Source organism: Mesoplodon mirus (genome assembly GCF_964341445.2).
Source record: "Mesoplodon mirus genome assembly, chromosome: 12".
NCBI classification, from domain to species: Eukaryota; Metazoa; Chordata; class Mammalia; order Artiodactyla; family Ziphiidae; genus Mesoplodon; species Mesoplodon mirus.
The window spans coordinates 11,845,123-11,865,890 of NC_138988.1; the positions used below are offsets into that span (position 1 = coordinate 11,845,123).

Below are 20,768 nucleotides of genomic sequence, written 5' to 3' on the forward strand. Positions count from 1 at the left end.
CTTTAGGGAAGATAATTATTCTCCCTAATTCACCCCTTGAGAAAAAGCTGAACAATGCAGAATTATACTCAACTCCCAACCACAGAGCATTCTGGCCTTTCCAAATATACAGAATCATAGAATAAATGGCGGAAGCAACCCTGCAAAGCCTGTAATTCCATCTCTTGACCAATAATAGAACTCTCCCCGTCCCACCCCACCCCCCCATCTCGCCTAGGTATAGTCTTCGCTTCTGCTTGAACATCTGGCAATGAGGTCTACCCTAGGTTCAAACAGCCTAGTCAGAAGACACTCCTGCCCTTGTCCCCCACCCGACACAAGGACAAACGCCTCCCAGAATTTTTGCTACTGATCTGTCTTCCGATGCTCAAAGGCCTCTGAATATGTGAATGCTCTCTATCTGATTTCTCCTAAAGACATGGCTTCTGATTGCAAAGCATCAGCATCCTCCCTTGTTCCTGACAGCACCTGGCCTCAAGAGCCAGGGTTCCAACCCCAGCTCTGCCACCTCATCACTGCACGGCTTCAGGCCAGATCCGTAACTTCCCTAAGCCTCGCTTTTCCCACCTATAAAAGGGGGAGAGTAAGAGTACCTCCCTCAGCAGGTGGTCAGGGGCTCAATACGATTGTGTTTATAAAGCACCCACCAAAGTACTCGGCAGGAAGTAAATCATAAAATCTACAGAAGCCATTTCTAGACCACCTCCACCTCCTACCACTGCTCTAACCAGCTGATGCACCTTCTAAAACAGGATTCCCCAGGGAGGCTCGACCAGGGTGGAGAAAGGATTACTACTACTGCGTCTGTGACGTCCTCAGGCAAATGGAGCTGTGGTGGCTTTGCTGAGCCTCACATCACCCGCTGGCCCAGCTTCAATTCACTGTCCTCTGAAACTGCTCCCTGAGCAAACTGTAAAGAAAAGGGATGTCGGATTCTATTTGTAAGCAAGGTGGGAATAAAAATGCGCCGATTCAATACTCAAAAGCATTGAATTGTATACTTTTTTTTTGGCCGTGCCACATGGCACGTGGGATCTTAGTTCCCAGACCAGGGATCAAACCCGTGCCCCCTGCAGTGGAAGCACAGAGTCTTAACCACTGGACTGCCAGGGAAGTCCTATTGAATTGTATACTTTAAAAGGGTTATCATTTTTTGTATGTGAATCATATTTCAATTAAACAAAATCAATGTGAGTTCACGGAAAAGCAGACATACCAAGCTTTCCACAAATATAAAGAATACTGTAAAGTCTGAAAAAAAAATGCACCAATTCAGAGATCTCCTTGGAGAAGAGAAACCAGAGGTGGTGGTCTTCCAAATCTGTGGTCACAGAATCTGTGTTGCTCTTTGCCTTTTCTATACCTCCCTGGTCATCTTGTGCACTCTGCTGGCTCCAGGGGTTTCTCTAGGATGAGGATTCCCAAATCTGTCTCATGGCCAAGAGCTACTGGGATTCAGCTCCTAAATGCCCACAGCATCTCAATGTACCAAAAAGAACTCACCTGTCTGCCCAACCCTCTTCTCCTCCTCCACACTCACATCGTCTACCTCCACAGAGTCTGGTGGCATCTCCCGTCTTCCCTCTCTCCTCATCCCTGTCACAGGGCCTTTGTCCATGCTGTTCCCTTGGGCCTAGAACACATTCATCCCTATCTCATCCCCTGCCCTACTTAAAGCCCAGATCTGTTTGGGATCTGTTTTGCATTCCCACTGCATTCCCATCACCCGTGCCTACCACATGGTAGGTGCTTAGTAAATATGTCAAATATATGAATGAAGAAGTTTAATGGGCATCAAATCTTACTGATTTTAAGCTTGAATATATTTCTTGACTCCCCCAATTCTTCCCCCACCCAATCGCAGCCATTACCATTTCTCAAGTGGGCTCCATAAACCTTTCCTATTCACCTCTATGAATCTGTCTTTCTCTCTGCATCTATTCTACATGCACAGCCAGTATGACCTTCTAGAAGCATAAACCAGACCATGTCATTCCTCTACTTAAAACCTTCCCAAATCTCTTCAGGGCTCTCCATAATCTGGTCCCTGTCTACCTCTCCTTCCTCGCCTCTCTGTACTCTCCCCACTGCTTTTACACTCCAGCCATGATGAACTCTTCCAGATTCCCCAACATGCTGTACGGCTCCCTGTTCCCCAGGCCTTGGCATATGCTGTTCCCGCTGCCTGACACTCCTCCCCTCCCTTCCCCTCCCCACCACCCCCCGTGGCTAACTCCCAGTCACCTTTACAGTCCCAGTTTGATGTCACTGCCTCTGGGAGGCCCTCTCGGACTCCCCAAATCTGGGTTATATGTTGGCAATATGCTTCTCTATATAGCACCCCAATTACCCCATCTGGGCCCACTACCACTGTCCTAAACTCACCTGTTCACTTGGTTGCTTGTTTACCTGTCTTCACCATTAGACTGTGAGTCCATGAGAGTAAGAACAGCAGAATTATTCTTCCCCATTGCCTCCCAGTCCCTAGTACAGTGACTGGGACACGGCAAGCAGTCGAACTTGGGTTCAGCGTACTACAGTATCAACTTGCCGGCTGCCTAAAAGAAATTACACTGTTTTTTAGGGGATTGTTTTCCTAAAACTAATTAAAGCCAAGTTTATACTGTTGGATCAAGAATGGAGAATAGAGGCCTGCTGGCCCTTTTCAACAGATTTCTATGAGAAATCTGGAGAGCCAGAAACAAAATATCTAACTTCCATCCCTGAAAAGAAGTACCCCTCTCCCACTGACCATCCCTTAGTATGTCCAGAAAGGCTAGAAACACTGACTCAGAACACCTGGATTCAGATCCCAGTGTCATCAGTTACCTGCTGTGTGTTTTTTTTTTTTAAGAAGATGTTGGGGGTAGGAGTTTATTTATTTATTTATTTATTTATTTTTGCTATGTTGGGTCTTCGTTTCTGTGCGAGGGCTTTCTCTAGTTGGGGCAAGCGGGGGCCACTCTTCATCACGGTGTGCGGGCCTCTCACTATCACGGCCTCTCTTGTTGCGGAGCACAGGCTCCAGACGTGCAGGCTCAGTAGTTGTGGCTCATGGGCCTAGCTGCTCTGCGGCATGTGGGATCCTCCCAGACCAGAGCTCAAACCCGTGTCCCCTGCATTAACAGGCAGATTCTCAACCACTGCGCCACCAGGGAAGCCCTGCTGTGTGTTCTTAAGCAATTTACATAACTTCTGAATTTCAACTCCCTCGTGCATATAAAAAGAAGGTGGGGTGGGGGCTTCCCTGGTGGCGCAGTGGCTGAGAGTCTGCCTGCCGATTCAGGGGACACGGGTTCATGCCCCGGTCTGGGAAGATCCCACATGCCGCGGAGAGGCTCGGCCCGTGAGCCATGGCCGCTGAGCCTGCGTGTCCGGAGCCTGTGCTCCACAACGGGAGAGGCCACAGCAGTGAGAGGCCCGCGTACAGCAAAAAAAAAAAAAAAAAAAAAAAGGTGGGGTGAACACCCTTCCTATCTCACAGGGTCATCATGAGGGGAAAACCAGATAATCCACACAAAGTGCTCAGCCCAATACCTGGCCCTTACTAAGGGCTCACTTTTTTATTTTCAAGTGAGACTGAAATGAAGACGTTCCCTTTTCTTCCTTCAAAGTCTTCACTCACTTCTGTCCATAACTTGTGATTCTTCTATTGGATAGATCCTTCTTACTTTGTCAGCACTGCTGGAAACACACTCAAATAAACAAGGGTCCCAGAAATGTTTCAGTCCTCTGCAGGCCCGTTAAGTGGCCGACAGTAGGACAAGTCATCCAAGGTACTGCTTCTCAGCCCCCAGATTCAAAATACCCAAGACAGCCAGACTTCATCTCCACTTTCCCTTCTTCTAACATCAAACCAGGCCCCTGCTGGAAGGTGGGGGTGGAGGGTGGAAACCTCTTCAAAGGAATGATAATTCAATATTTAGAACCTCTTCCACATGGGTGTTAAGACAGGCTAAAGCACAGCCTCATCGAAAAAGAATTACGTTCATTTCATATTAAACAGCTCAAGATAGGAAAGAAATCCAAATTTTTTTTTTTTTTTGCTAAAAGCTTTGTGGCAGAACCTCACTGATTGTCATTTTTCCCATCTATTTCTCCTGCACACACTTAACTAATTGCATTATATTCGTTTTTCTAAAAAAAAACCTCAACTTTCGCCTACACACAATTCAAAATTTAAAAGTTAGCAACTCCTGAAATGAGACCAAGTTAGAACACTTTCATTAACCAAGAAGTTAACTAAGGTATCACTTAATCCTCAAGGGTGGACAAACAAGGGAGGAAATCAGAATCATTACTTTATGGCAGTGAACAGACCCCAAAACCACAGACTCACACATTTTTATTAACGTGTAGAAGCAAGCCTCTTGTATTTCATTAAGATGAAGCCACCTGGCCCTTAGGGCTGAACAGTCTGACTTTCAGTAACCAGGGGACAATAAGAAACCCACTGCCACTGCCCTTAAATTCGGCCCTTCCAAGCCCTGGTGTCAGGCACTGAAGACCCCCGTCATGCCTGCCCCTGGTGCATCACCCACTTCCTGATGACCAACTGCCCCATGTGTTTTCCCGCCCACTTACCTTAACTTTGACACTCGTATACATCACCCAAGACACATGCAAAATACTCCCCAGAGACCTGGATTTGCACTCATTTACCCTTCTTAAACAGTTAAACTGACTTACATGGAATACCTCATCTGTTTTTCTTTTTGGCCATGCCGCGAGGCATGTGGGATCCTAGTTCCCCAACCAGGGATTGAACCCATGCCCCCTGCAGTGGAAGTGCAGAGTCCTAACCACTGGACCACCAGGAATTTCCCTCATCTACTTCTAATAGCTTCCTCGTTGATGCTTTTAACACCAGTTGTGACAGAACCCGAGGAAAACAATGCTTCGAGACAATCTAATTTCTATCACAGGACACAACTTCATCCGAGGCCAACAGCTGCAAGAACCACCAGGTAAGGGGTTGTAGAGTAACAGCCATTAAGGAAGTTGCATTTGAAGTGACTGTTTTCAGACATGGAGAGGAGAGGAACCTGCGCTTTACCATTTTTTAATGACCCCTCCCACTGCAGAACTTCTGGACTGGTTGGTGTAATCTTGCTCATCTGAAAAAGATGAACACAAGTACCATTGGCTTCCAAGTTCTCAGTGTTCCTTTGCAGTGCAGGAGGAGCTTTAGCTGGGAAGCAATTTTGTTCTGCAATAACAGCTTAAACGCATTCCCATGCATATATTTCCGAACAGAAAGCTTCCTCTCCCAAATGTTCCATGCCACCATCCAAGCTTCCAAATTACCTACCTATCCTATAAGGCTCTTAATGGTACCCCTGGGACCCCTGAGAGCTCCCAAGACCCTTTTGGAGAATCTTCAAAGTCAAAACTATTTTCATAAGAACACCAAGGTGTCATCTGCCTTTTCACTCAGTCTGCCATACGTGTACAGTGGAATTTTCCAGAGGCTGCAAGACATGTGATGTCACAAGAGACTCAAGGCAGAGGCAGGTATGTGAGTCCAGTCATCTTCTATTAAGCCAGATCTAAAAGCAATTTTCAAAAATGTAAAACAAGGGGCTTCCCTGGTGGCGCAGTGGTTGAGAGTCCGCCTGCCGATGCAGGGGACACGGGTTAGTGCCCCGGTCTGGGAAGATCCCACATGCCGCGGAGCGGTTGGGCCCGTGAGCCATGGCCGTTGAGCCTGCACGTCCGGAGCCTGTGCTCCGCAACGGGAGAGGCCACAACAGTGAGAGGCCCACGTACAGCAAAAAAAAAAAAAAAAAAAAAAAAAAAAAAGTAAAACAATGCCACTCTTCTCACTGAATTTTTTTTGTTTTGGAAAACACAGTTATTGCCCATTAAAAATATAAGTTACTGTGTTAATATGCAATAGGTCTATTTCTTATATTTTCTGTGTTAATTTTCTCAGGGTTCATTTTGAATATTATAAATACAGATTGGTATAACTCATGTCAACAGAAGTTATTTGAGGTCCTCAGTAATTTTTAAGCATGTAAAGAGCTCTTGAGGCCCAACAGTTTGAAAAAAATGCTGCTACAAATTTTCTTTAAGATTTGCTCTGGCACTGGCTGGTTGTGCACTTAGGACTCATATCATATAAATATAAAAAAATGAATAGAATAGGATTAAAATGCAAACCATACAACTTAATAGCCAGGGCTTTAGAGAGGACCCCTTGATTCGAAACTTAAATCCTTTTTATTTGACACATTGCGTACCTACTATATATTACCCCTACTCCAGGTGCTGAGGATGTAGGTCAAATAAGACAGTCATGGTCCCTGCTCTCACGATACACATATTCTAGTGAAGACAGTAAACAGACAAACAAAAAAGATAAAACAATCAAGTCAGACAATGATTAAGTACTATGCAGAGAATTAAAACTGTCACCCAATCATATCAGTTATGGCTGGTCAGGGAACAAGTTGAGACATGTAAATAAGACCTGAAAGTCAAGACAGAGGCAGTCATGCAAAAAAAAAATCAGGCGAAAGAGCATTTTAGGCAGAGCAAACAGCTAGTACAAAGGCCCTACACCAGAAAAGGGCTTGGCAAGTTCAAGAAACAGAAAACCAGCACAAAGTCGGGAGAATTAATGGGGAAAGGAGGAAAGTACTGGGCAAGGTCAGAGAAAAGAGAAGCCTGTACCAGTGGGACTTCCCAAGGGTAAAATGCATGGCTTTTATTATAACTGTGATGGGAAGTTCAGAACCTTGACCAAGTCACTTACTCTTTCTGGGCCTCAAATTACTCATCTGCAGAATGGGGATCCTGAGGGTTTACCTCATAAAGTTGTGTTGAGGATTAAACACAAAGAAAGGAAATAACAGACTTAGCACACAGGAGGCAAGACACAGGAAACACCCCTGTGTGCTGTTATTCTACCTTCTGATCTGCTCTCTTCTCTACTCTCATAAGCTACTCGTATTGAGGGCTTATGGGCTTATGATCAGTTGAAGATCAGTCTATCAACCAGCAAGTCCAAATGAATGTAGACAAGGGACACATCATGACATGCGTTTACCTGAACATGCCAACACCAACTCCTACAGAATGTTCTCCCCAAGTAAGACCCAAACCACCCAAGCACTGCCAAGTGAAGAATGGATGACTGCATGACACCTATGGAACCCCAAGTTTTGCTACTTGGCCTGAAAGCACCGTACGCTTGGAAAGTCATTCTTCTGCTGAAAAACGTAGCCAATGGAAATCCATCAGCTTTTCCTGCTCTTTCTTGGCATATCCACATCACCTCCAGCCCCTAAAAAACAAAGGGCTTTTGCCAAAGTCTTTCAGTGCTGGTTTTATTGCTGCTGGCTTTAAAAATGACTGTTTAAAAAGAATGAAATCATAAAGCACCCTTTAAAGTTAGGCTGCAAAGAAGAGGGCTTGTGCACAGAGACTTACAAGCGCCTGGAGATCCAAGAGACCACAGGCACTCGGAAACACGGGGGGACCATAGCCACCACCAACACAAAATGGCACCACTTCACTTTTAGGTGAAGCAGCCCCCGGTGGGCAAAGCCAGGCAAACCACGAGGCCTTTTAGAGGGAAAACAAGAGTATGCCCAGAAAAAGGAAGAGCTGCCAGCATTTGATCAATCTCCTGGCTGGAGGCCAAGGACACTCCCTCCAGAGAAGCACAAGCCTCAGTAAGACGCCCTAGCCCAGGCACATATATGGTAACACGGCTGTAAATACGGGAGAGAGAAAACCATCCTCTTCATGGTTGACTCTGCCAACAGAAGGAGAAAAGGTTCTCTTTCTAACCGTCTCTGCTTACTGGGGACTCTCATGGTTAATTCTGGAACTTCCTTTGAGCAAAGATACTTTGACGATATCATCTTCGTTGTGAAACGAGGACAAGCGGCAGCCCATTTTGCAGTCTGACACCTGGCTAGATGCTCCCACCCCCACTGCCATCCACGTCTCTGTGCAGCCCCCTCCTTGCCTTCTGGTCCCGCTAGAGTCTAATCAGGTTGTCCTCAGAAATGCAGTGTGTCCCCATCAAGAGATAATTTATTTGACTGCACAAAGCACTTCTCTCTGGAGCACAGAAGATCGCGTTCTGCTTTCGTTTTCAGCCAGTCCCAAAGAAAGTCATCAATTCAGAAGTTTCAGCTTTAAGCAGGGCCCTCTGTTACAATCTCAGAAACAATCATCGTAAACCTGAAGTTCGGAGCGATCCTCTAGTCTAAATGTTGCTCATTTAGACATCTCACACACACACACACACACACACACACACAAAGATAAACCTACTTGCCTTTTCACAAACACATCTGCTAAATAAGCTATTCTTGAAACAGGTACATGATCTAGTTATTTCTCAGAAAAGATGTCAGTATGACACATGCTCCTGGCCTACTCCTAAAGGTCAACGTAAGAGAAGCCAATCAAAGTTGGCAGTCAGAGCACTTGACATTTGGTGGGGAGAGATCATTTAGCCAAAAGTCCTCATTTTATAGGTGGAAACAAACAAACATCCTCTGAGTGATTTCTTGGAGGTCACACAAACCAATTAGTGGCCAAAGCCTGCAGACCACAGGGCTCCAGAAACCAAGACCAACGCTTGGAGGGATGGGGAGGGTGTTTGTTTTGTTAAAAAGTTAAAGTCAGTCCCCACCTAAGAAGACTCCCCTCCGCCCCCCAATAGCCTGAACCATAAATAAATAAATAAATAAATAAGTAAATAAAATTTAAAAGCATGTTAGGTTAATGTCCTCAGAGAGAGAGAAAAGTCTCACTAAGTCGGGGAAAAACTCTAGGCTTTCTCAGCCTCAGGGCTACTATCACTGGGGGGCAAACACTTCTTTGCTGTGGGGGACCCTTCCTGTGCACTGTAGGATGTTTGGCAGCATCCCTGGCCTCAACTCACTAGGTGCCAGTAGCACCCTCTTCCCCTCAGCTATGACAACAACAAAAAAAAACCATCTCTAGCCACTGCCTAATGGCCCCTGGGGGACCAAATCACCCCGCTGGAAAGCCTTGGTTGTTTTGATCTCTGAGACCTTTTGCTAGCATCTATTATTCTCTACAACTTGGCAGCAATGCCCCGAAGCAGGTATTTTTATACCTATTCTACAGAAGAGGAAACAGTCGCACAGATGTTACATGTTTTGTCTGGACTGAACACGCAGGCAACACCCAGTTCTCGGGAGTCCCCATCCTGCGGCTTAGCAGGACAACACCGTTTCAACCTGAGAGCAGCTCATTCACTAGCTCATTCCTACCTCCACTCCCTTTTAGTAACCATCACCAACTTTCCAAGCCGAATGCCCTCCAGAGAGCTGTGCTGAGAAAACACCTCAAAAGCAACCATGAGGGGCTACTGAAGACCTTTCTACCTGGTCCTCACTTCACTCTCCACGGCAAACGGGCAAAGCAATAGGGCAACTCAGGAAATAGGTCATCGGGACAGGGGTACAAAAAATTAGATGAAGAAGTAGCCTACAGACTTCAATGGGAGATAAAACGTAGATAAATAACCTCATTCACAAGTATCTGTGAGCACTTACTATGTGCCAGGTGCTCCTATGGGGGAAAAATCAAAAAGGCCTATAGATATAAAGTGTCACGGCGGTTCAGATGACAAAGACTTTTAAGGTTCTGGAAAGGTTTCCCAGAAGAAGAAGACCTGGCTGGGAAGAGAAGCCCTTGGCAAGGTGGATACAGAGGGGATGAGGACAGGGTCGGCAGGCAGAAAGCACACGTGCAAAGGTACAGATACAGAACATGATCACGCACGTGGCTGGGAAATACATGAATGTCCCCAAGTCTAGGTGTTTTTGTCAGCTTTTTCTGTTCAGAAATATGTGCATGTGAAGGGCGTATGGGGAGCTTTTCAAGATGTTTTTGCAAAACAAAATCACTTCCCAGAGAAATCTGCTCCTGAAATGCAAACGAACACTGAGGAATTTGGAGGCTAGTGATATTTTTTTCTTCTGTTCATCTTTTTCTGATGAGCAATGCTATACCAAGCAGTCCAGAAGTTCTGCTGACTCAAAGGGTCACAGAACATTATAAAACATAAGCTCCTCAAAGCGTCTGACAACAGGTTAAAATGCAGCTTTCTGTATGTCTGTGGCTTCACAATCCTAAGTAGGCTTTACATGTAGATTTTGGTCTCTTTCTACCTCTATCCGAACAGCCAATTTAAAAAAATCCCTCAATGTAGGTATGAAAGCTCTCATTTTTATCAGATAGAATCCTGCCAGACTTTTTTTTTAACATCTTTATTGGAGAATAATTGCTTTACAATGGTGTGTTAGTTTCTGCTTTATAACAAAGTGAATCAGCTATACATATACATATATCCCCATATCTCCTCCCTCTTGCGTCTCCCTCCCACTCTCCCTATCGCCTCTAGGTGGTCACAAAGCACCGAGCTGATCTCCCTGTGCTATGCGGCTGCTTCCCACTAGCTATCTATTTTACATTTGGTAGTGTATATATGTCCATGCCACTCTCTCACTTCATCCCAGCTTACCCTTCCCCCTCCCTGTGTCCTCAAGTCCATTCTCTCTGTCTGCGTCTTTATTCCTGTCCTGCCCCTAGGTTCTTCATAACTATTTTTTAAATTTTAATTTTATTTATTTTTTGATACAGCAGGTTCTTAGTAATCATCCATTTTATACACATCAGTGTATACATATCAATCCCAACCTCCCAATTCACTAATGATGAAAAATCTGAAAGAGAAATTAAGGAAACACTCCCATTTACCACTGCAACAAAAAGAATAAAATACCTAGGAATAAACTTACCTAGGGAGACAAAAGACCTGTATGCAGAAAACTATAAGACAGTGTTGAAAGAAATTAAAGATGATACCAACAGATGGAGAGATATACCATGTTCTTGGATTGGAAGAATCCTGCCAGACTTCTATACCCTCACCTTAGTTGGTGATTTCGCCTACCTTTCCTCTTAATTGAACATTGAGAAGGCTGCTAGGGGAAAGTACAAAGGTCAGTTTTAACAGGTGACAGCTAGCCATGAAAAAACAAACTATAAAAATAAGTTCTGAAAAAGGACAGGGGCAAGCACCCTCCAGCACAGATCTTCTCACACTTTCACACGCGTTAAGAATCCCCTGGGGACCTTGCTAAAATGCAGTTTCGGATTCAGTGGATCTGGGGTGGGACCTGAGAGTGCATTTCGAACAAGCTCTCAGTTTGAAGCCAATGATGGTGGTCTGGTGACCACAAATGGAGTAGTAAAGATGTAGAACAAGGTTTCTCAAATTTTGGGCTGTGACCCACAGTAAGAAATACACTGAACTTACAATCCAATGTTTACTCTGTGTGTGTGTGTGTGTGTGTGTGTGTGTGAGAGAGAGAGAGAGAGAGAGAGAGAGAGAGAGAGAGAGACAGGGTGAGAGAGAGAGACTGAGAAAAGTTGTTGCAGCATACATAGTTCTTTAAGTATCCATGTGATATACTGTGACGTTTTCTATTCTGGTCTACTTTATCAAAAAATCATCTATCAAGGTCCACCAAACTGATTTCACAACTTCTTAATGGCTTGCCACACAGTTTGAAAAGCATGGCTACAGAACAAGAGTAACATTCCTGCTTGACTGGGGAGAACTCCTACATCCTAACCCCAGCATACTAAAGCTAAAACTGAGACCAATTTAAAAAGGTAAGAAGAGTATGTTCAGAATTTTTTTTTCAAAGGCAAGGATGTATCGATTACATTCTGGAAAAGCTTTCATGAAAAATGTTCAGGTTTTACATTTCCTTCATTTTAATTTATTTCCTGACCCAGAGGATGAGAGTGAGAAGAGTACCTATCTGGCCCTGAGCTCAGCTCTCTAAGTACCATCTCCCACTCAAAAGAACTAGGGCTTCTTGGAGAAAAGACTGAATTCAGGTCTGCATCAAGAAATATAGAAGATGAGCCTGGAACATCTTGTCATATAAGAAGAAGGAAGTCTAAGACCACTGGGGTTGTGTCTTTTGAATCAACTTGAGTAGCCTCTCTCTGAGCAGAGATGGACAATTTGAACATCAATTTGTGACTACACAAAATGAAACATAGAAAATTTGTCTAAAGCCATGAGTTCATAATGATACTAAAAAACCATACCCATTGGTCATCTCGGTACAGGGTTTCTCAACAGTGGCCCTGCCGATACTTTGGTATGGATTATTCTGGGTTGGAGGGCTGTGAGACGTATTGAAGGCTATTTAGCAACATCCCTGGCCTCTAACCATTGGACGCCAGTAGCACCCTCTCCCCAGTTGTGACAACCAAAAATGTCCCCAGGTATCGTCCAATGTCCCCCACTTGAGATCCATTGCCATGGATCATGCTAGAGAATCAACACGTTATTTTTGAAAACTGATAAAACACAGAGGGAGACTGAAGTATTGATCCTGTCTTTTGTTTGTATATATGAACTTTACCCCAGGGAACCAAAAACTAAGTGGAGGAAATTTCATTTCACAAAATATTCCAGCTAATAAATGAACTAGAAAAAACAGAATTAGGAGTGTTACAAGTCCAGCTGAACTAATGGATTGAGGCAATGAGCATCACTGGATGCTAATCACAAGAAGGCATATCCAGACATATCACACACTCCCGTAAGTGAAGCTCACAGTAGACTTGGGGGGAAAAAAGCATGACTCTGATCAAGGCTCTGCATCTAACTATCAAATTAAACATAAATATAATAAATATAGAGGACAGAGGAACATGTTCAACTACACCACACTGATGCAGTCAGCAAAATCCAGACTGTAGGAAAAGATATCACCCAGTTTCTTTAATAACAACCAAAAAATGCATGGAAAGAAAAGAGGGGTCAAGGAAATATATAGATTAAAAGACACAGTGACCATTTGCAATGTATCGACCTTATTTGGTTCCTAATTCAAACAAACTGTTGAAGTACGCATACCTGTTATTATTATCATATATATGTTGAAATAATAAATTTATTTAAATTGAGGAAATGAGAACACAGACGCAATTTTAAAATATGTTTTTTTTTCCCCTTGAGATGGACAATAGTATCGTGATTATGTTTGTTTTTTTTTTTTAAAGAACCCCAATACTAGAGATATATACTAAAATATAGATGAACTGGTATATCTGAGATTTGTTTCAATGCCATCTAAGAAGAGAGGGAAGAGTATATGAGAATGTGGATAAAACAATATGGGTCATGAACTGATAACCATGGAGGGTGAGTAAGGAGTAAAGAGGGGTCCATAATACTAAGATCACTACTACTTCATGTATTTCCCATTTTCTAGAGTAAAGTTTTCCTGTTAAGTGCAAACAAAAGAGCGCCTGGCCCTAACCCCTCAGGGGATTAGGTTACTTTGCAGAACAAATAAGAAATTTTTTATTTAAATACATGATAACTAGGCTTTACCCCTGTAATATGGTAACTGACATTTGAATAGTGGTTTACCTTCCATTTCGTTTTCTTTTTTTATTCTTTTCTCCTTATTTCTTTTTGATTTGTATTGGAGTATAGTTGATTTATAATGTGTTTCAGGTGTACAGCAAAGTGAATCAGTTATACATATACACATAGCCACTCTTTTTTAGATTCTTAAAAACACTACAAACTGAATGAGAAAACCTGGACTCTATGACAGTGATGAAACCTGAATGATATACTTTTTTTTTTACCCTAGTGATTCCATACATGTCCTCATTCCAATGAAATCCCATCAAACATACAGCCCCCTTTGGATAAATGACTCAGATGTCTATTTATTAAGAAGAAAAGATGTTCACAATATAGAGTGCAAAAGGCAAGGAATCAAACAGGAGGTATGAGTCCCTTTTCACAAAATTTAAACATACATGTAATTTTTATATGTCTATACATAGAGGGAAAGTTTGAAACCCTAATCTTAGATGGTAGGATTGGGAGTAACTGCTTTTGTTTTGTTGCCTATATTTCCTAAGGTTTTACAACTGAATATGTACATCTTATACAATAAGTAACAAAATGTATTTTTGTTACACGTTTGTACACATTGAGGGGTCCACTCCACTCATCAGGGAGAATCACTTAGAAGGAACTTCATATCCCCCAAGGATATTAGATAGCAGAGCATGAGTCCTCTTTGTGTAATTCCTTAAAATGAGACTAGACAGACTGCAGGGTAGCCACAAGGCACAAAAGGTTTGTGTTGAAGATAAACCCCCAGGAATATCATTAGGTTCTTAGAATTTGTTTTGTTATCCAAGCTAACTGTACGTTCACCTCTTTTATCAAAGATGCCTTTCCTCCTGAAGTGAATTACAATCCCAGGTAAATCAGGTGATTAACCAGACAGTCCAGAAATCTGGGTTTTATCCCCCAGCAAGTTCCAAGCTGGTATGTGATCCTGCCAGCCTCACCATAGCCTCTTTGGAAAGGACAAGGTGGTTCAGTGATGCCGAGAACCACTGAGAATTCTGGGCGAGTTTACAAATCCTCGGGAAAACAAATCATTGCATACCGGCAAACACCTGGCCCCCGCACAATCTGCCCGATTCCCTCTCCCACCTGAACGCCTAGCACTCTCCCTCAGCTGCAGCCACCCTGGCCTCAGTGCCCTTCCTCTAACAGGCCCCACCTGCTCCCAGCTCAGGGCCTCTGCACTGGCTGCTCTGGCCCTTTGGAACATCCACCCCCCAGACACCTACATGGCTCACCCAGCCACTTCCTTCAGATCTCTGCTGAAATGCCACCATGTTAAACAGCCCTTCCCTAGCACAACATTGCAAATCAACAAAAATTTTTAAAAAAAGAGAGAGAGAAGTGGACATAATAGGTAAATGAGTACAGTTGAGCTGACCAATTAACAACTGATTTCCCTCTTACCACAACCATAAACAGAGATGAGAAACTCATCACAGCGTTTTCGAATTGCAGGTATAAATAACAATAGGCAAACTGAAAATAAAAAGAGACCTAACCTGATTGAAGTCAAAAGAAAAAAAAAAAAACCCTTCCCATGACTCGCTTCCCGACCCCCTTTACTCTGTTATGTTACTGTTATCATTTTTTTCTTTTTATTGTGGTAAAATATACATATATAACACAAAATTTACCATTTTAGCCATTTTTAAGTGTATGATTCAGAGGCATTAAGTACATTCACATTATTCTGCAACCATCACGACAATCCATTTCCAGAACTTTGTCATCTTCCCAAAAGGAAACTGTACCCAGTAAACACATGCCCCATTCCCCAGCAGCCCTGCCCAGGGCAACCACTATCCTGCCTCTCGTCTCTATGAACCTCTTCTAAGCGGAACCATACACTATTTGTTCTTTTGCATCTGGCTTATTTCACTTAATAGAATGTTTTCAAGGTTCATCTACGTTATAGCATGTATCAGAATTTCATTCCTTTTTAAGGCCAAATAATATTCCACTGTACAGATACACCACATTTTTTTAATCCGTTCATCTGTCAATGGGCATTTGGGTGGTTTCCATCTTTTTTTTTTTTTTTTTTTTTGCGGTACGCGGGCCTCTCACTGTTGTGACCTGTCCCGTGCACAGGCTCCGGACGTGCAGGCTCAGTGGCCATGGCTCACGAGCCCAGCCACTCCGCGGCATGCGGGATCTTCCCAGACCGGGGCACGAACCCGTGTCCCCTGCATCGGCAGGCAGACTCTCAACCACGGCACCACCAGGGAAGCCCGGGTTGTTTCCATCTTTTGCCTATTGTGAATAATGCTGCTATGAACATGGGTATGCAAAAATGTTTGAGTCCCTGCTTTCAACAATTTGGGGTATATACCCAGAAGTGGAACTGTTGGGTTACCTGGTAATTCTACATTTAATTTTTTGAGGAACAGCAATACTGTCTTCCACAGCGGCTGCACCATTTTACATTCCTACCAACAGTGCACAAAGGTCCCAATTTCTCCACTTCCTCACCAACACTGTTGTTTTCCGTTACCCCTCACCCAGCTTTATTCTTCTCCATAGCATTTACTACATATCATACCACAATACTTGCTTATTATATTGGCTGCCTACCCCCAGTTAGGATTTAAGCCTCTTAGGAATAGGACTCTCATTGCTGCATCCCCAGCATCTAGAACACACCCTGGCACATAGCAGGTACTCAAAGTTTGTTGAATGAAGGAATAAAATATTTGAACCACAACTTTAACAGGCATTAGAGTTTCTGGAATAGATTTATCATACCAAGTGCCTTAAACAATGTCCAGTTTAGGCAGGAACCTGGACATAGTTCAACAGGAGGAATAGCTCAGTGGGTGATGGTTTCAGCTCATCCTCATTAGCAAAAACCTCAGAACCACAAACACTATAACAATTGGTAGGAATCATGGAAATTATGTCATTCCTGTCCCTGACTTCAAGCCTTAATTCATTTCATCAAAAGAGCCGGGCAAAAACTTAGTGAACTAAAAAATCGCATATACTTCCAGTTACTAAAGAAAGAGCCTGTGAAAGCAATGTGTTTTATTTTGAAAGATCAAACCAACAGCAAAAAGATGGGGCACTGGCCTTGGGTAGACTCCTTAATTAGACGTGCCCAAGGGCAGTTTGACCTAAAAACCTAACTCCACGCCTAATTTTAATTCTTTGAGTTTTTTCTGTTGTTCAAATTTGGTGTTTGTTGTTTCATTTTGGTTTGTTTTTTAAGAGCTGCTTGTAAAGAAATCACATTTTCCATGAAATCATTACAAATGAGCTAAAAAGTCACTTGGGTTTTTGCCGTGGAAGTCAGTTGGTAGTATACCATTGTATTAGAAGTTTCTTTCTCTCTTTAAGACTACGGTCTTCCTCAGCTGAAAATATTTTGAGATTAAAGGCAACAGATCTGTCTTCAGTTCGCCTATTTCTTCTCCTGTAAGCAACCATTCCATCTCTCCTTCCCCAAGAAAAGATGCTAATTCCCTCCAAAAGGCAACCACTGTGTTTAAATGGATAACACCACTGTCAACTCCAAACAACTTCCATGAGTGCCAAACTGGAGACCAGGAGTAATTCATTACGAGCATGAAGAACTTTCCCTGCCTGATAAGGAAATCTTGATAGGATATTCTGTTCCTATTTGAATTATTCAAAAAGCAGAATATGCTTTCAACACACTCACACACACATGCAAGCGAAAGTAAGAAATGAAAAAGAAAAGTGTTCTTACACAACTGGCCACAAAGCAAACTGAAGGATGCATGAAAAGACATCAACGTTTCACAGTTTAGACTCACTGCAATTTAAACTTTCGAAGTATTCAAAGGGAGAAACACCTGATTCTTGTAACCTGCTCAGATGCCTTGATGCAGACAATCAAGATGGATTTCAGGTGTGAGATAAACCCAATGATGAACTTAAACAACGTTCCTTGTGGTTTGGTTTGGTTTCTTTTATTCTCCTCATGCAGACTTTCAGCACACAGCTTACCAAAACGAACTCAGTACAACACCTAAGACCTCCTCAAATACCCACAGTCTTTTATTCCTACATCTATGGCTACATCGTTTTCTTCTTACATCAAGGTCACTTTGTTCCTTCATCGTTTGGTGGGACACAAGCAAAAGTTATTCATCGACAGCAATAAGTTTACCACTTTTCCCAGTTACCCCCTTATCCCCCCACAAACCTAGGTACATTTGTGGGAAGCAGCAGAGTCCCAAACCTTGGGGTTATATCTTGCATCCACTGGGTGCTAGTTACCGGATAAGTGATTTCACTCTCTGCACCTCAGCTTCTTCACCTGTTCCTGACTCACAGGGTTTCTGTGATGTATGGCTCTGGACCTGGCTTACAAGTACTTAATGGGTATTATTATTTTTAGCAACCAGTCAGAGAAGAGACCACTTTCTCCCTGCCTGCAGCTTACTCTGAAGAGGCGACCTGAACCCAATCCTTGGCCTTATGAGTGCCCACGTAGCCATACGAGTCAAGAGAACTCCAAGAAGAAAGTAGACCTCACACATCCAAATCCTTCCCACTCCACGAGCACTCCTGAGGCGCTTATCAACAGGAAACAAAAGCACAATACTACTATAATGAAATGTCTGACTTTTCTTTTCTAATTAGAAAAGCCCAAAGATTGTAGCCCAGGGAACAGCTAAATATTTAGAATGTTAAAGAAGTTATGAAGACCCAGGCCCCCCACCCCTATTACCCTATTGTTTATCCTGTTCCTGACCATTTCAGAAGAAAAAACTTGTGATGCTCAAACCTGCAGCAATGAGGATGTATGTGCACCCGTTGAAACCTCCCTCTCGTGACGTGCAGTCTGAACATTTGGGGAGGAAAAAAATAGGAGCTGCTTGTGTTTACAGTTAAATGCTGCTCTCAGCTCATATCCCATGACAGGCACCTAAACCATAGGAATCCACCAGATGCCTTGATGTTCAAGTGGCTTCAAGTCAAGGACTGGATGATATTATCTTATGCTTCAAGAACTTCCCTTTTTAAAGTTCTAATTCTTTCAGTTTGCCAGCAACCACTTTCATTTCTTGGAACCCAACCTACTCTGATTAAACACACGTTCACAGTAAGAAAAAAGAAAGTGACTATTTTTGAAAGAGAGAAGCAGATAATTTTTGCTTACATATCTTGGCAGATGAAATACACTGTATCCTTCAGAATTTAAATCGTCAGCACACCACCTGGCAAGTTCAATTCTCACGTCACCAATGGGCATCCCTTTTACTGCTCCATTTAATGTTTTTCTTTTTTTCCCCTCCTCTCATAAACCTTCAGGCTGCTTCACTTCTGAGCTAGGGCCAAAAGTACTAGGCAGGACTGCCCCCTGGATCTCATCCGCTCCCGAAAGCCCTCACCAAAGGCAGTGACAAATTTTGGAGACTGAGCTATGAAGTTTCCTTTTCTTTCCTACTCCCCATCTCCATGGGTCTTTAGAGGGAACTTAAATAGGCTTAGGACAAAAACTCCTTATTGATTACAGCTCTCAGGCTTCCACACTCACCTGACCCGGGTCAGGCACTCTGTTGCCAAAACACGCCCAGCCAGGGGTGCGAGTCCTGCTCCTCCCGTAGTCAGCTCCTAAATATTGAGAAAGAAAGAAGACTGAATATGAGATTGGCCAGATGTGGGTGCCTAAGAGAAATTTTCAAATTCCACACTTCCACTTTCGTTAGCCTCCTTCCTGGAGAGACAACCTCGCTCCCCCCCCAACACACACACACACACACACACACACACACACACACACACACACACACACACACACACACACACACACACACACACACACACACACACACACACACACACACACACGACCACCACCACCAAATCTGAAAGGTAGGTTGGTGGGATCACTTAAGTGAGGATTACAGGTAACTTCGCTTATTTGTTTCCAATATATAACTGACAAGTGAGACTACGTGCGCACAAACTTCGAACGCGCCGGGGGGCTGAAACTAAGCGAAGTGTTTGGCAGACCCCAAAGCACTTGTTTCCCAGAGCGGAGGCCAAGTATCCTCATCGGGCGTGAGCTTCGTCGACACTTCATCCCTCACCGCTCCCGGGGTTTTCTTCCGTTTTTTAAAACCTCCCCACTGGGGCCCCAGTACATGCATTATTCTCCCAACCGTGCAGCACGAGGGACGGCTACATTTTAAGAAAGATTGTTTCCTTCAGCGGACTCACACAGGACACCCCCGCACACACCTCCCAAAAAAAAAACACAACTGTTTCCTGCAGCAGCTGCAACAGTTTCCAACTTGGGGGAATGCCATTCCAATCCAGAATGGGCAGCCCTCAAAGCCAGGCGATGGAGTCCAGAATTTTTTAAACCTCAAATGAACCCCCCAAAAATGCCCTCTGTAAAAGAACCTCTAAATGCATGCAAGTGCATGCAAATCCACCAAGAACTCCCAGAGAGCGAGGCAAAAACTTCTGCCCCCGGGGAACCAGTACCAACTCCCCGCGCCCTCTGCCCGGCCCCAGCCGCTACCTTGGTGCCCGGGGAGCCACGCCGCTTTGGGGGAGCAGGGCGAGGAGAGGGGTTAGCAGCCGCTGGGTAATCCCATGTCCGCGAAGAGGGAGCTCGTTCCGCGAGGATGGAAGCGGAACACCCACACCTCCTCTCGGCGTGAGCTTTCTCTCTCCACCCTCTGCCTTCTCCTCCACCACCACCTCCTCCTCCTCTCCTCCCACCCCAGCGAGCCTGAGGACGAGCTTCAGCAGCTCAGCCACATGGTTACTGCACTTCGAAGCGGCTCCTGGCAGCTTATATAGGCCGGGAAGCTCCCTGGGCAATGTAGTCCGAGTCCGGGGTCGTGGCGGCGCCTGGGGCAGAGAGGATGAACTACAAGTCCCAGAATCCTATGGGCTCCCGGGCTGGGCTCTAAATACACGCACACCGGGACTGGGAGGGGCGTCCGGCCGAGAGTCCGGGCTTCAAAATGATCTCGGGTCTAGAGAGCCGGCTGGGTTTGGAGCCCGCGATCCAAAACCATCTCTGGGGGCGCCCCCACCCCCTGGGGACTCTCCTCCTTCGGCTGCCCCCTTTTCCTAGAATCCAGGTGTCACTGGGAGCAGAGGGCGGGGAGGAGCTTGGATTTCTGCTTTGGGAAGTTTTTACAAGCTGTTACCCACCCTTCCCCCGCTTTGAGTCCCCGAGCCAAGAATTTCAGAAATCCAGGGCACAAAAACGCCAGTATTTGCGGTCAAGGATTAAAGGCGCGAGGTTGTCTTTATTTAATCTGCTCGGCCCTGTTCGGGTTTGCACAGAAAATTAAGTCTGGGAGTAGCGCAA

The 20,768-nt window shown here is 44.2% G+C and overlaps 1 protein-coding gene across 1 annotated transcript in view; it reads right to left on the reverse strand.

The window, feature by feature from the left end:
* ITPR1 (inositol 1,4,5-trisphosphate receptor type 1) overlaps positions 1 to 20,129 on the reverse strand; it is a 329,901-nt gene extending 309,772 nt beyond the window's left edge. Inside the window, exons 1-2 of the mRNA XM_082638311.1 lie at positions 19,965 to 20,129; positions 18,972 to 19,048 (exon numbers count right to left, since the gene is read on the reverse strand). The gene's annotated coding sequence lies outside the window, so the exon portion shown is untranslated. The remainder of the gene's footprint in view (positions 1 to 18,971; positions 19,049 to 19,964) is intronic.
* Positions 20,130 to 20,768: the final 639 nt, after the last annotated feature.